Here is a 12,369-nt window from a genome sequence, read left to right on the forward strand (position 1 = left end):
CTGACGTCTAAATGTCATGACACAGAGAGTAACATTACAGCTAATTAAAGTATTATTTGGATAGATAATCAGTCATTTCACGCAACTCAAAACATTTTCATTTTGGGGTTTGATTTAAAATTTTTTAATATACTTTTGTCCGTTTGGGGTCATAATTCTGTGCCTGATTTTCCGTTAGAAACCAAAGTTTATCTTTTAACATGCCCAGCATTCTAGAACAGCTAAGATGTGTGAATTTAATTGGACTGACATGAAGAAATCAGAAGAAGTAGTTTTGCACTTGTAGATTTAAATTTTTAAAAATGCTATTTCTGTTTACAAAAGTAGCTTGTCGTCATCATAAAACATTTGAAAACAAAAAAAGTGAAGAAAATTTTTTTCAGAGTATTTCTCTGGCCTTTTCTTCTATACACATATATCATGGGTACCATACATGTTCACATCAGCTATTTAAGATGAAACAAGCATTCATAAGAACAGCACCTCCAACACGTCACTTACATTCGGTCAACCCCACTATAAGTCACGCACATCTACAGTCTAGCTGTTTGCCAGAATTGCTTCTTACCTCTCTGCAAAAGGATAATGGCTTGAATTTTGCACTAGAAGAAACTGAAACTAAGAGAAATGCAGCAATGCTGAAAATATGTTATGTTTCCAGTTATGTGTGTCCAGGAACTTCCTTTTATTTAAAATGAGAATATCATGTAAAGTAGTGTATACTGAGTCAGCCTCATATTCTGAACACGTTGTACGGAGTCATAAGTTATGTAATACTAGCGGCCAAGAGTCCTAAAAATGCAATTGACCAAATTGTTGAGCACTCAATTGAGGGTGAAAAGGGTCAATCATTTCCTTAGAAGGTTCTTTCGTAACTGACTAATGAGCAAGTACAATCTTGCCTTAGAATATTTTTAATTTTTTCTAATGAAATTAACTATAGAGATTAGCCGCTAAACAGGACATATCCTTCTGTGTTTTCATCTTTTTTTTTTGTTAAATTTCAAGAAACTACAATTATATAGTTCAGTTTGGAAGTTATGTGAATCTTCACGAGAAGCGTATACACACTCACACACACACAAACACAATAATGTGTTTGACAGCATCTGAATGCTTCTGTCCATATCTGCTCCTTAATCTCAGAAGTGATTCTCTTTGAAAGAGCAGCCTTATATAAGCTTTAAAACCCTAATTATAAGCGGAGAAATTCAGCTGTGAATGACTTAAAATACATAAAATTGATACAAATCGTAAGGTGTGGAGAACTCAATTTTCCTGTTCTGTTTGTTGGTCTAGGCAACTGTCTTCAGTGCTGCTCAAATGTGTAAGCAAACCGCAATAGAAACAGGAAGGAAAGCTGTAAAAATGGTGACGAATGAAAAATTTTCTATTTGTCGTCTGGTTTGTGTTGCGAAACATTGCCTGTGAGATACACACACACACACATACATATACACACACCATGGGTGTCTGTGTGTGTGTGCTGATTGAAAAAAAATCTTTTCTAAACGTTATGACAGTGAAGTCATTTCGCTTATCTCTTCACTCAACGAATTTATTTCCTGCTCTATGTCAGGCATCCATTTTGGGGAAATAAATAAGAAAAAAAAAGATGGTCTCTTTCCTAAAATGGTCTGTGATCTATTAAGAGACAAACACTTGAAAGCATTTAGAAGAAATAAATAATTGTAGCCACATGGTAAATGTTATAATAGAACTATGAATTCACTGCTTTGTGGACGCAGAAGAAATGGCTGAGTTGTGGGACAATGGAAGGCTTCACAGAGTGACAGCCTTTGAGCTGGATCTTAAAGGATGGGGAGGGTTTTTGGGTGGACTGCGTGAGGAAGCATGGTCAAGGTGGAGGGGATGGAGGGTTCCCAAAGATCATCCTGTGTTCAGGGCACTGGAACGATAACTCAGCATGGCTGGGACCAGAATTCATACAGGGCATGGGGGGGAACTAGGTTGAACAGGTGGTCATCATGAAGGAATCGCCAGACCAAGAAATCTAGAATTTACTCAGCAGTTGACGGGAAACTGATGGCGGTAGGAAGGGAAGTCATAGGGTTACATTGAGAAACATACTCCCAACTCTGGTGGGAGTTGGTTTAAGGATGCTCAGGATTTGTTTTAATCACGTACAGTAAGTCACGGAGACACGAAAAGGAGGGTCACGAAGGAAGAAGTTTATCCTCACTGAGGGCTAGAAGCAGGGGGCAGGCGGCACCATGCCATGCCATTTGTGCCACGCAGGGAAGCATGGGGTCGGTCAGGAAGCGGAGAGAGCTGAACAAACATGGGAAAGAGCCTTTCCTGTGGTTTCCATGGGAAGGAACAGGCGAGGCAGGGTGAGCAGCCTCAAGACCGGCTAGTTTGAATAATCTCAGTGGGCTCTGGGACACACTGGCTGTCCCTGGTTGTCTGGTACCTGGCCCAGGGGTGAATAGGGCAGGAGGACAGTGGTCCTGAGCGTGAGAGCCCCACGGAGGAGGTGGTCATGGTTCTGGCTCTGGATTGGTTGGTTTGCAAATGAAAGGCATGCTAGAAGGTGAGCTGTCTATCTCTAGAATTTGGCTACCCTGGGAGGGGCAGTCCCTCCAGGTCACCAATGCCCCAGACATCAAAGCCTCAAAAAAAGAAGATAAAAAGACATGGCTAACACAGGAATGTGGATGAATTGGGAGAGGAACGGACCAGAGCACAAGGACCAATTAAGAGGCTCGATCAGTAATCTAAGCAAGTATTGATGGAAGCTTTAACTCAGTGTGGCAGTTTTAAAGTAAGGCCCCCTCAATTCTTTGACACTGCTGCTGTTCAGACATGGGATCTACGTCTCCTTCTCTTGAGCCTGGGCCCATGGGGACCACTTCAGCCAAAGGAACAAGGCGCAGTGATGCTGTGTGACGTCTGTGGTTGGCTGGAAAAGCTTGCAGCTTCTATCTAGTTCTCCTTGAGCCCCTATTCCCTGGAGGCCCTTCCCAGAAGAATTCCCCTTGGAAGGGGCTGCCACACTGGGAGGAGCCCAACGGTGAGTAGAGGCCACCTGTAGGGGCTCTGGTGGATGTCCCAGCCTAGCTGAGCCATTCTTCAGCCATCCCAGTCCAGGTGCACAGCTCGGAAGTGCATCCTCCAGCCTCAGCTCTCCCAGGATCCAGCCGTGGGAACAGATCGAAACAGAATGAGTCTTCCCAGCAGAGGCCCCAAATACCATGAAGCAAGGACAACCCTCCCTCCCAACTTGCCTTTTTCACCCGATTGTGTGGGCAAAATAAAATCATTGTTGGTTTATGCTGCAAAGTGTGGGGTGGTTTCGTAAGCAGCAAAAGTAACAAGAACCCTCAGACGTTGGTCCTGAGCCTGGAGAGGAGAGTACAGAACCCAGGGACATTTCTTAGCTGAAATCGACAGGATGCATGTGACTAGTTCAGAGCAGGAGTTAGGGAGGGGGCTTGGGTATGTCCAGCTTAGCAGATTTTGCCTTAGGAAAACAGTGGTGCCTATGACTGAGACAGTCTTTTACTTACAACTTGCATTTACCTAGTGCTTTTCCACGCATGATTTTGTGCATTCCAACCCACAGATCTGGGAAAGCCACAGGGCGGGCTGCCACCACGGGGATCAGGCTCCTGGACTAAGTGACCTGCTCCAGAACATAGTCAGAGGCAAAGCTGGGTCTAGAAGTTCGACCTCTTTTCAGGCCACACACTACTCACTTTTAGGTTTGCATACAATTCAGTATGACATGTATGGATTCATATCTCATAACGATAAATCTTTACTTAATATTTCCATATATGGACCCCTCAAGCTGGAGAAAGGAGATTTGCAAAGATGTGAAAACAATGCCACTCTTCTCACTAAATTGTTTTTGTTTTGGAAAACATAGTAATATTTATTGAAAATAGGTTACTTATGTTAATACATAACGGGTTTATCATTACTTTTAAATTATTTTAAGTGTCTCAGTTTTAATTTCAAATAAGGTAAATATTGTTAAATACACCATATTTAAACAAAAGTTCTTGGTAGTCTTCAATAACTTTTTTCTCTCCCCAAAACCCCCCAGTATATAGTTGCATATTCTAGTTGTAGGTCCTTCTAGTTGTGGCATGTGTGACACCACCTCAGCACGGCTCGATGAGCGGTGCCTTGTCCGTGCCCAGGATCCGAACCAGCAAAACCCTGGGCCACGAAGCAGAACACGTAAACTTATCCACTCGGCCTGGGGGCAGGCCCCCTGGAGTCCTCAATAATTTTAAGGGTATAAGGGATCCCAAGACCAAAAAGTCTGAGAACTGCTGTCATAAAGAATAAAGCCACCCTTAGGTGTACCTGAGAAATGATGTTCTGGGATGACAGTGAAAGGACCCGTAATTATCTTTTGGCATTATTTCCAAGTTTTGGGTAACATTTCTTAAGTATTTTTTAGAACCACTAGGATCTAGGAGGAAGTAAAGTCTATGAGGATTCAGGACACCGGGCTCACCCACCGATGAGCTGGCTCCTTCAACACTCGCTAAACTTCTCAAGGCCTCACTCTCCTCTGGGAAATGGGCATAAACACCTGTTTTGTCTACCTACAGGGTTGTTAGAAGCCTAAATAAGAAAATTAAAATAAAATGCTTTCTAATCCAGAAATTGCTATGTAAATGTAAGTTGGGATTTTTTAATTTTTAGCATATATAGGGGGATATCTGTGGACAAATTGCTTTTGGTTGAGTGAAAGAAGAGGTGCTAAAACAAGAAATTCGCAGGTATCTGTCAAATTTGTACCCTAGTCACAGCACAGGGGTGGCATGCCAGAATTATAAGACACAGCTCTGTCCTGAGGAGTTTATAATTTTATGTTAGAGTCATAAAATCAATATATAAGAGTACGTTTTCAATGGCTTTAGGCTACAAGAGAAATTAGAGTTTAGATAAGGAACTGGGGGGATTAGATGAAGGCAGTCAAGTTTCCAGAAAAAGCTGAGACCTGAGTTGTGTTTTGACAAATAAATAGGATTTGTTTTTTTAAATTGACATATGATTAATTGCCATGTAACATAATATTAGTTTCAGGCGTACAACATAGTGATTTGATATTTGTACACATTTGGAAGTGATCACCACAATACATCTAGTTAACATCCATCACCATACATAGTTATAATTTTTTTCTTATGATAAGAACTTTTAAGATCTGCTCTCTTAGCAACTTTCAAATACACAATGCTGTATTATTAACTATGGTCCCCAGGCTGTACATTTTCCATGGGTAGGATCTGACACACAGGAGGAGCAGCAGCTGCTGGCAGAGATGCTAAAACGAAATGCTAGCATGTCAGTAGGAACAGATAAAGACTGAGGAGGAAAAAGCACGATTTCTGGTATTCCTTTTTTTAAAAAAATTATTCTATTGAGGTCATATTGGCTTATAACATTGTGCAAATTTCAGGTGTACATTATTATATATCAGTTTCTGTGCATACTGCATCGTGGTCACCACCAATAGTCTAGTTTTTATCCATCATCCTACACATGTGCCCCTTTACCCCTTTTGCCTTCCCCCCACCCCTTTCCCCTCTGGTGACCACTAATCTGTTCTCTTTGTCCATGTGTTAGCTTATCTTCCTCATATGAGTGAAATCATATGGTGTTTGTCTTTCTCTGCCTGGCTTATTTTGCTCAACATAATACCTTCAAGGTCCATCCATGTTGTTGCAAATGGCACAGCTTTGTCTTTTTTATGGCTGAGAAGTATTCCATTGTGTGTGTGTATATATATATATCCATTCATCTGTTGATGGGCAGTTGGGTTGCTTCCACGTCTTGGCTATTGTGAATAATGCTGCAATGAACAAAAGGATGCATAAATCTCTTTGAATTGTTGATTTCAAGCTATTTGGATAAATATCCAGTAGTGGGATAGCTGGATCCTATGGTATTTCTATTTTCAATTTTTTGGGAAATCTCCATACTGTTTTCCATAGTGGCTGCACCAGTTTGCAATCCCACCAGCAGTGTATAAGGGTTCCCTTTTCTCCACATCCTCTCCAACATTTGTTATTTCTTATCTTGTTAATTATAGCCATTCTGACAGGTGTAAGGTAATATCTCGATTGTAGATTTGAAATGCCTTTCCCTAATAATAAGTGGTGTTGAACACCTTTTCATGTGCCTGTTGACCATCTGTATATCTTCTTTGGAAAAATGTCTGTTCATATCCTCTGCCCATTTTTTGATCAGGTTGTTTGTTTTATTGTTGTTGAGATGTTTGAGTTCTTCATATATTTTGAAAGTTAACCCCTTGTCAGATATATTGTTTGCAAATATTTTCTCCCAGTTGGTGGGTCATGTTTTCATTTTGTTCATGGTTTCCTTTGCCTTGCAGAAGAAATAAAACCACACATCTATGGACAGCTAATCTTTGACAAAGAAGTCAAAAAGGGAAAGTCTCTTCAATAAATGGTGTTGGGAAAACTGGACAGCCACATGCAAAAGAATGAAAGTAGACCATTATCTTACACCATACATGAAATTAACTCAAAATGGATTAAAGACGTGAATGTAAGATCTGAAACCATAAAACTCCTAGAAGAAAATATAGGCAGTACATTCTTTGACATCATTCTTAGCAGCGTCTTTTCGAATACTGTGTCTACCTAGGCATGGGAAACAAAAGAAAAAATAGACAAATGGGACTTTATTGGATTTCTGGTATCCTGAGCCCAGATGGCTGCCTTCACACTCGGGGCGCTCCTAGGCTCTAGTCCTGCTGGTCTAGCAGGAGGCAGCCTTCACTCTCTTCTCCAGGACCTACTTTTAACTCTTTTATCCCTCTGCTGCGTTTGATGTTGTATTAACAGACATATACAGAGGGTTACTATTAACGATGAGACACATGACTCCCCCACAACACAGACTTCTTCGGACAACGAGGAAAGCCAAATTATGATAAAATCTTGTTTACCTTAAGCTAGTTAAGACAAGTTATGAGTAGTTATTTTAACCAGGTCTAGGTAAACTCTTTTGTGGTTTTATCAGCTTCCCAGGCCAAAATCAGCCCCAGGGATGGGGAAAATTACTTTAATGACGAGCTATATTTTGAAGAAGGAGCAGGATAGCATTTAGACTAAATAGAGTCCCCTCTTTAATCTGTGGCCAAATAAATGCTTGAAAGAGATCAAAAGGGGAGGCAGAGACACATCAAAATAGGAAAACAAAAGAGCAAAATAAGAAAGCCCCTTTCATCCTAAATTTAATTCATAAATGCCAGTATGAACTCATGATGTGTTTCCTTCAAAACAAACAAAAACCAAACAAATGGATGAACACAACTTATTTCCTGTCTCTGTCCACTGAAAAGGCCTAGAAACACTAACCCAGTAGCAATAAGCACATGGACAACAGTCCTGAAATACAAATTTCCTCTTAAAGGAACTAGGGTTCCTGTTAACAAAATAAGGCAGGAATAGCAATATATATATTAACAGATGCAGAATTTGAGGCAACTGTCATAAAACAAAAAGGGACATTTTTTAATGATAAAAGGGAAATTTTATAAAGAAAACCTGAAGCTATAGCACCAAACAAAAGCATAGCACCCACAAGTATAAGATCATGGCATACCTGGTCCACAGGTGATGCTGTGTTTCCTGTTGCCTCCAGTCGGGAGGACACCATGTCTAGTTGTCTCTCTATGATGTCAATGCTGATCGTGGCTCCAGGTCTCGTTAGACTGATCTGCCCATTGTAAATTTCCCTCTCGGCTCTTTCTCTAATGGTTCAGCTTCTGTTGATGATCATCACCCAGATTCATTATTTTACTTTGGGTGGCAAAATAGTAACATGGTAATATTATTATTCCTTCTTCATGTTTTAGCTGGAATTCTATAAAGAGGAATCTTCCTCATCAATTATTCGATTAACTCGAGGTGTCCTTCATAGAGGAAGGGAAGAATAAAGAAATGATTCTTATTCTTTATTCACAAGTTTTCAGAATAAGGAATTGGTTCCCTGGCAGTCCCTAAAGGTGACCATTGAGGATTTTTTTCTGGGGGTTGTCATTAAACATTCATGGATTTTAGCATATTTGATGAGTTTCAACCCATTGCAGTTACTATTCTTTTGATGCTCAAAAATTATTCCATTTTGCCAATGGGAGCCCCTCAAGTCAGCTTCTGAATGCATTTGGCACAGCCCCAGCAGTGTTTGACAGCGTCCTTGCTCCCAGATGTGACAATGGATCCCTGGCTCGTGTTGAATGTTTCCTTCTCCAGACCTGGAAGCAGCCATTTCTCCAGGGAGCCCTGGTTTCTTTCAGGGAACATGTGCATTTAGAGACCACAGTCCCGGTGCTTCTTGGTCCTGGGCTGGTCAATGCTACTAGGACTTTTCAGTGGACAGAGCTGGGTAATAAGGTTTCTTGTTTGGCTGTTTGCCGGAGTCTAGCTCCAGCAGAGTCCAGGTTCCTGAGGGAGAGACGGAGTCGGCGCGGTGAAGGAGGGGACGTGAGACTTGAGTCGGTGCAATCAAGTCTGTCTTTACTGTGCACAAGTGTCATTTTCATATTTTTCAGGATTAGTACAGAAATAGCTCTACAAATATTCTCAGAGAGATAAGGAAGTACAAAGCAAGTCTGTCTTTACTGGTTTTTACAGCGTTTTTATATCTTTTTTAGCAGGGGATAAATATAGCAGTACAGATGTTCTTGCAGAGTAAACCAAAAACCAATCATTGATAAGTATAATCTTACAGGGAACAGAGTTAACTTTTAGGGGGGCAGAGGTTAACTATCTTTTCCTGCACAAAAGCGACTTCAGCAATAAGAAAAGACTTCTATAATGTTTTGCCAAACACATGCAGGGGAATAACATATTTTTCAATAACTAACATATGGAGGAATATTCTAATTAACTACAGAGGAAGAGGTATATCTATTCTTATCAGGTAAACTGGGGGAAGAGCAAAACGTCAACCAGAAGGAGGCAGCTGCTTTGATCTAAATACTCTCTTCAGTACGAACCCCTCATTAGGGACAAAAGTTCTCCCATTATCTATGTGCGTCAGGGGGAACTTGCCCCTTGCGATATCCTGAAGGTTACGTGCAGGTGGTCACATATTTTTCTCAGTACCAACTCCGCTGGGGGAGCATGCCCTTTTCTCTAAAGCGGCCATCTGGAAAAATTACAGCATGAGTAGGAAAATAGGGTATAAGACAAAGAGAAGAAAAACAAGTTTTTAAAGTTCAGCGTAGCTTGGGGGAAGGCCGGCTTTTCATTTTCTTGTGGAGGGGCGCCCTGAACCCCTTGGCTCTTCTCAATTGGCTGGACCCTGTCAAACAGCCGATCAAATGCTGCCTCGGCTCCCGGCAGCTGTTTTTGTTTTTTCTTTTTTCCCTTTACAGAACACATCTCATGAGTTCATACCAAAATTAGCAAGACAGAACTTTTACTTAATTTGTAATACATTTTTAAATTTCTTTAGTTTTTATTTTTGCATTTTCTTTCTCTTATGCTTAAAACATACCTAGTGGTGTTAATATCACTCCTTATTTGCTTTGTTTATTTTATTTATTTAGTTTCACGGTAACAATACTCTGTACTTACTAACAAAATGGAAACAAAAGACATTTTAAGCCTTAGCATACGTCTCCCTAGGAACCACAGTCAAATTGCTGTTTTTTTAAAGTTACTTGAAATAATTCTTCTCTGTGTGTTTAAGCAACCTACTCAACACCTCATTACATACATTTCTGCCACTTTGCTTTCAATTACTAGGGGTTGTCTTTTTAAGAATTAGCTTGTGTTTCAGAATTATGTAAAACATTTATACTGTTCTAAAGTTAAATCTACAAAATCTTTGAGAATTCTGGCTACCATCCTTGTCCCCTTGTTAGTTCCCTCCACTGACAAGCATTTGTTCCCGATACTAAGGCTGGGGGACAAATTACCCAAAACTTAGTGGCATGCACAACCATTTATTATACTCAGCAATTTTGTGGGTCATCAGTTCAGACAAGCTACAGCAGGATGAGTTAACTGCTCGTGATGTCGGGGCCTCAGCTGGAAGAGTCCAGGCTGGGTGCTGGGTCATCTGAAGGTGGTTGCTTGGGACTCTCACTTCCTTTCCAGGAAGGCCTTTCCATGTGTCTCTTTGTACTGGCGAGTTTGCGCTTCCTTACAGCCTGCTGGCTGGTTTCCTCACAGGGACCACCCAAAGAGGGACAGAAAGAAAGCCAGCGGAGGCTGTATGATCTCAGAAGCCCCACAGCATCCCTCTGCTGCATTCTACCTGGCAGGGCTCAGCAATCCCACCCACGGTCACGGGGAGGAGGCATCTCCATATTTCGATGGAGTAGGACAAAGTTCTGGAAGAGTCTCTGGGCTGGAAAGAATGCCATGGCCACTTTTGGAAAATACAACGTGCCACAACATTTTAATTAGGTTTTGGTTTGTCCTTCCATTTTAAATGCCTAAAGACAGCAGGAGCATTCCATGAGGCAGTGGGTCCGGGGAGAGACTTGGAAAGATGGATGGGTGGTGGTGGGGAGAAGGGTCAGGAGCCCTCAGAAAGAGGAAGTGTGGCGTGAGCAAGGAGCCCAGAACTGAGCTGTGTAGGAGGCCCACTTTTCTCCATTTTCTTTGGAGGAAAGAGGAAGCTTATTCCTGTTTGAATGAGCTGACTTTTTTTTTAAAATTGACTTGTAAACACTTCTATATAAGGGATAGTTATTATTATGGGACTTTTTCAAAGCACAAGTTTTTCTTTGCAGGCAGGCCAGCCTCCTATAGAATGCACACGGGCTCCCACAGCCCATCTCTCTCAGAGGAACTCTCTCTAGGGAGAAGGCGGAGGATGAACACAATGGGTGCGACGTGCCAGGCCCTCTCCTAGTTGCTCATGGGCACATCTCAAAACCTCACGTGAACTTGTCTAAGGCCATGCAGTAGGTAACGAAGACGGTCTTAGTACCACCAGGTGGTTGGCTTGAGAGATAGACTCTTTCCAGTCGGTTTGAGCATTAGTTACTTGCATTTCTATTAGCTACAAAAACTATTAATCAAGACTCAATGCTTACAGAATACCCACTACATGGGCGATTAATGAAATATTCATCTATTATTTGTAATGCAGAAATGCTTCTCTGAAGGAAAACAGCTCAGTTACGGAATGAAACCTCAGAAGTCTACAGTAGCTTGCTTGTGTTTTTAAGATGAATAATTTTTAAAAACAGTGTAAGTAAACAGTCTTTTCTAATGTCCATATAGGAGTGTATATGAGTGTGGGAGTGTGTGTGAGTGATCTCATGTTTTTCTTTTCCTTTTTGGGAACCTTTTACGATAGGAGTCAGAAATATCACAAATAATAGACTGTTTAGGTAAAAATTTGTTGCTGGTTCCTTGGCCTTGAGGTCTAAAATTTGTCATCAATGAATGAAGGTAGCACCTTCCTTTATTTCACATTTCAGAACATCACGCTGTTGAATTTGATTTAGTCTCATTCTCTGTCCCAGAAAGTTTCTTCCTGTGGTTCTGACTATTGAAGGAAATCTTCAAGAAAAATGAGACTGTGAGAAACACTTAGCTGGGCTTTTTCTGTTCCTTTCCTGCCCCTGTTTTTTCATAGCCACAGCTCAAAATAAAACAGTTCCACAAAAAGGGTACCACGGGAGCCAGGCTGGCGGGGCGAGGCCGCAGGTGCTAGTGTTATAAGAAAGGTCAGAGGGAAACACCCAGACAGTGTCCTTTCTCAGTATATAAATAATTTAGAACGCAAAGGAGTTTTTAAGGAAAGGTTCCCCAAAGCATGACAAAGCTGGTTAGAGCTTGAGGATCCTAAATGGATGTAACAGAGGCTGGGGACAAAGTCACTCTTCTTATACTGTTAACACACAAGGTCTGAAACCAACGCCCCAACGCCAGGCGCAGGCCTAAAGCAGAACCTCCAAGTTCCCACCCGGGGCCCCATGCTGTCCTTCCCTCCCTGCTGAGGGTCCAGAGGTCCCATAACAAGAGAGAAAGCAGCCCTGAGCTCCTAACACGCATCGGGGCCAACAGGCTAAACCACAACTGACATTTTGTCCTTTAATCATCACGACAGCTATTAGAGAGCATTGCTTTCCTATTTTACAAGCGAGGATGCTAGGTTTAGAGCAGCCGGTTAGCTTACCAAGTTTACACAGGGAACAAGTGGGAAAATCTGAGCCTAGATCCAGACAATATACCGTCGGAGCACGTGCTCACCCCCTGCGCTCTAACAAGACGATTGACCCAAAGCCCGCGTTCGCCTGAGCCTCCGCTGGCCAGGACAGGGCTGTATGTTCGGAAGACATCTAAATGCGAGCTTTGAACCTAGTTAGCAAGAACCCTCCCTGGGCTC

This window comes from Equus quagga, chromosome 8, assembly GCF_021613505.1.
Source record: "Equus quagga isolate Etosha38 chromosome 8, UCLA_HA_Equagga_1.0, whole genome shotgun sequence".
Classification (NCBI taxonomy): Eukaryota; Metazoa; Chordata; class Mammalia; order Perissodactyla; family Equidae; genus Equus; species Equus quagga.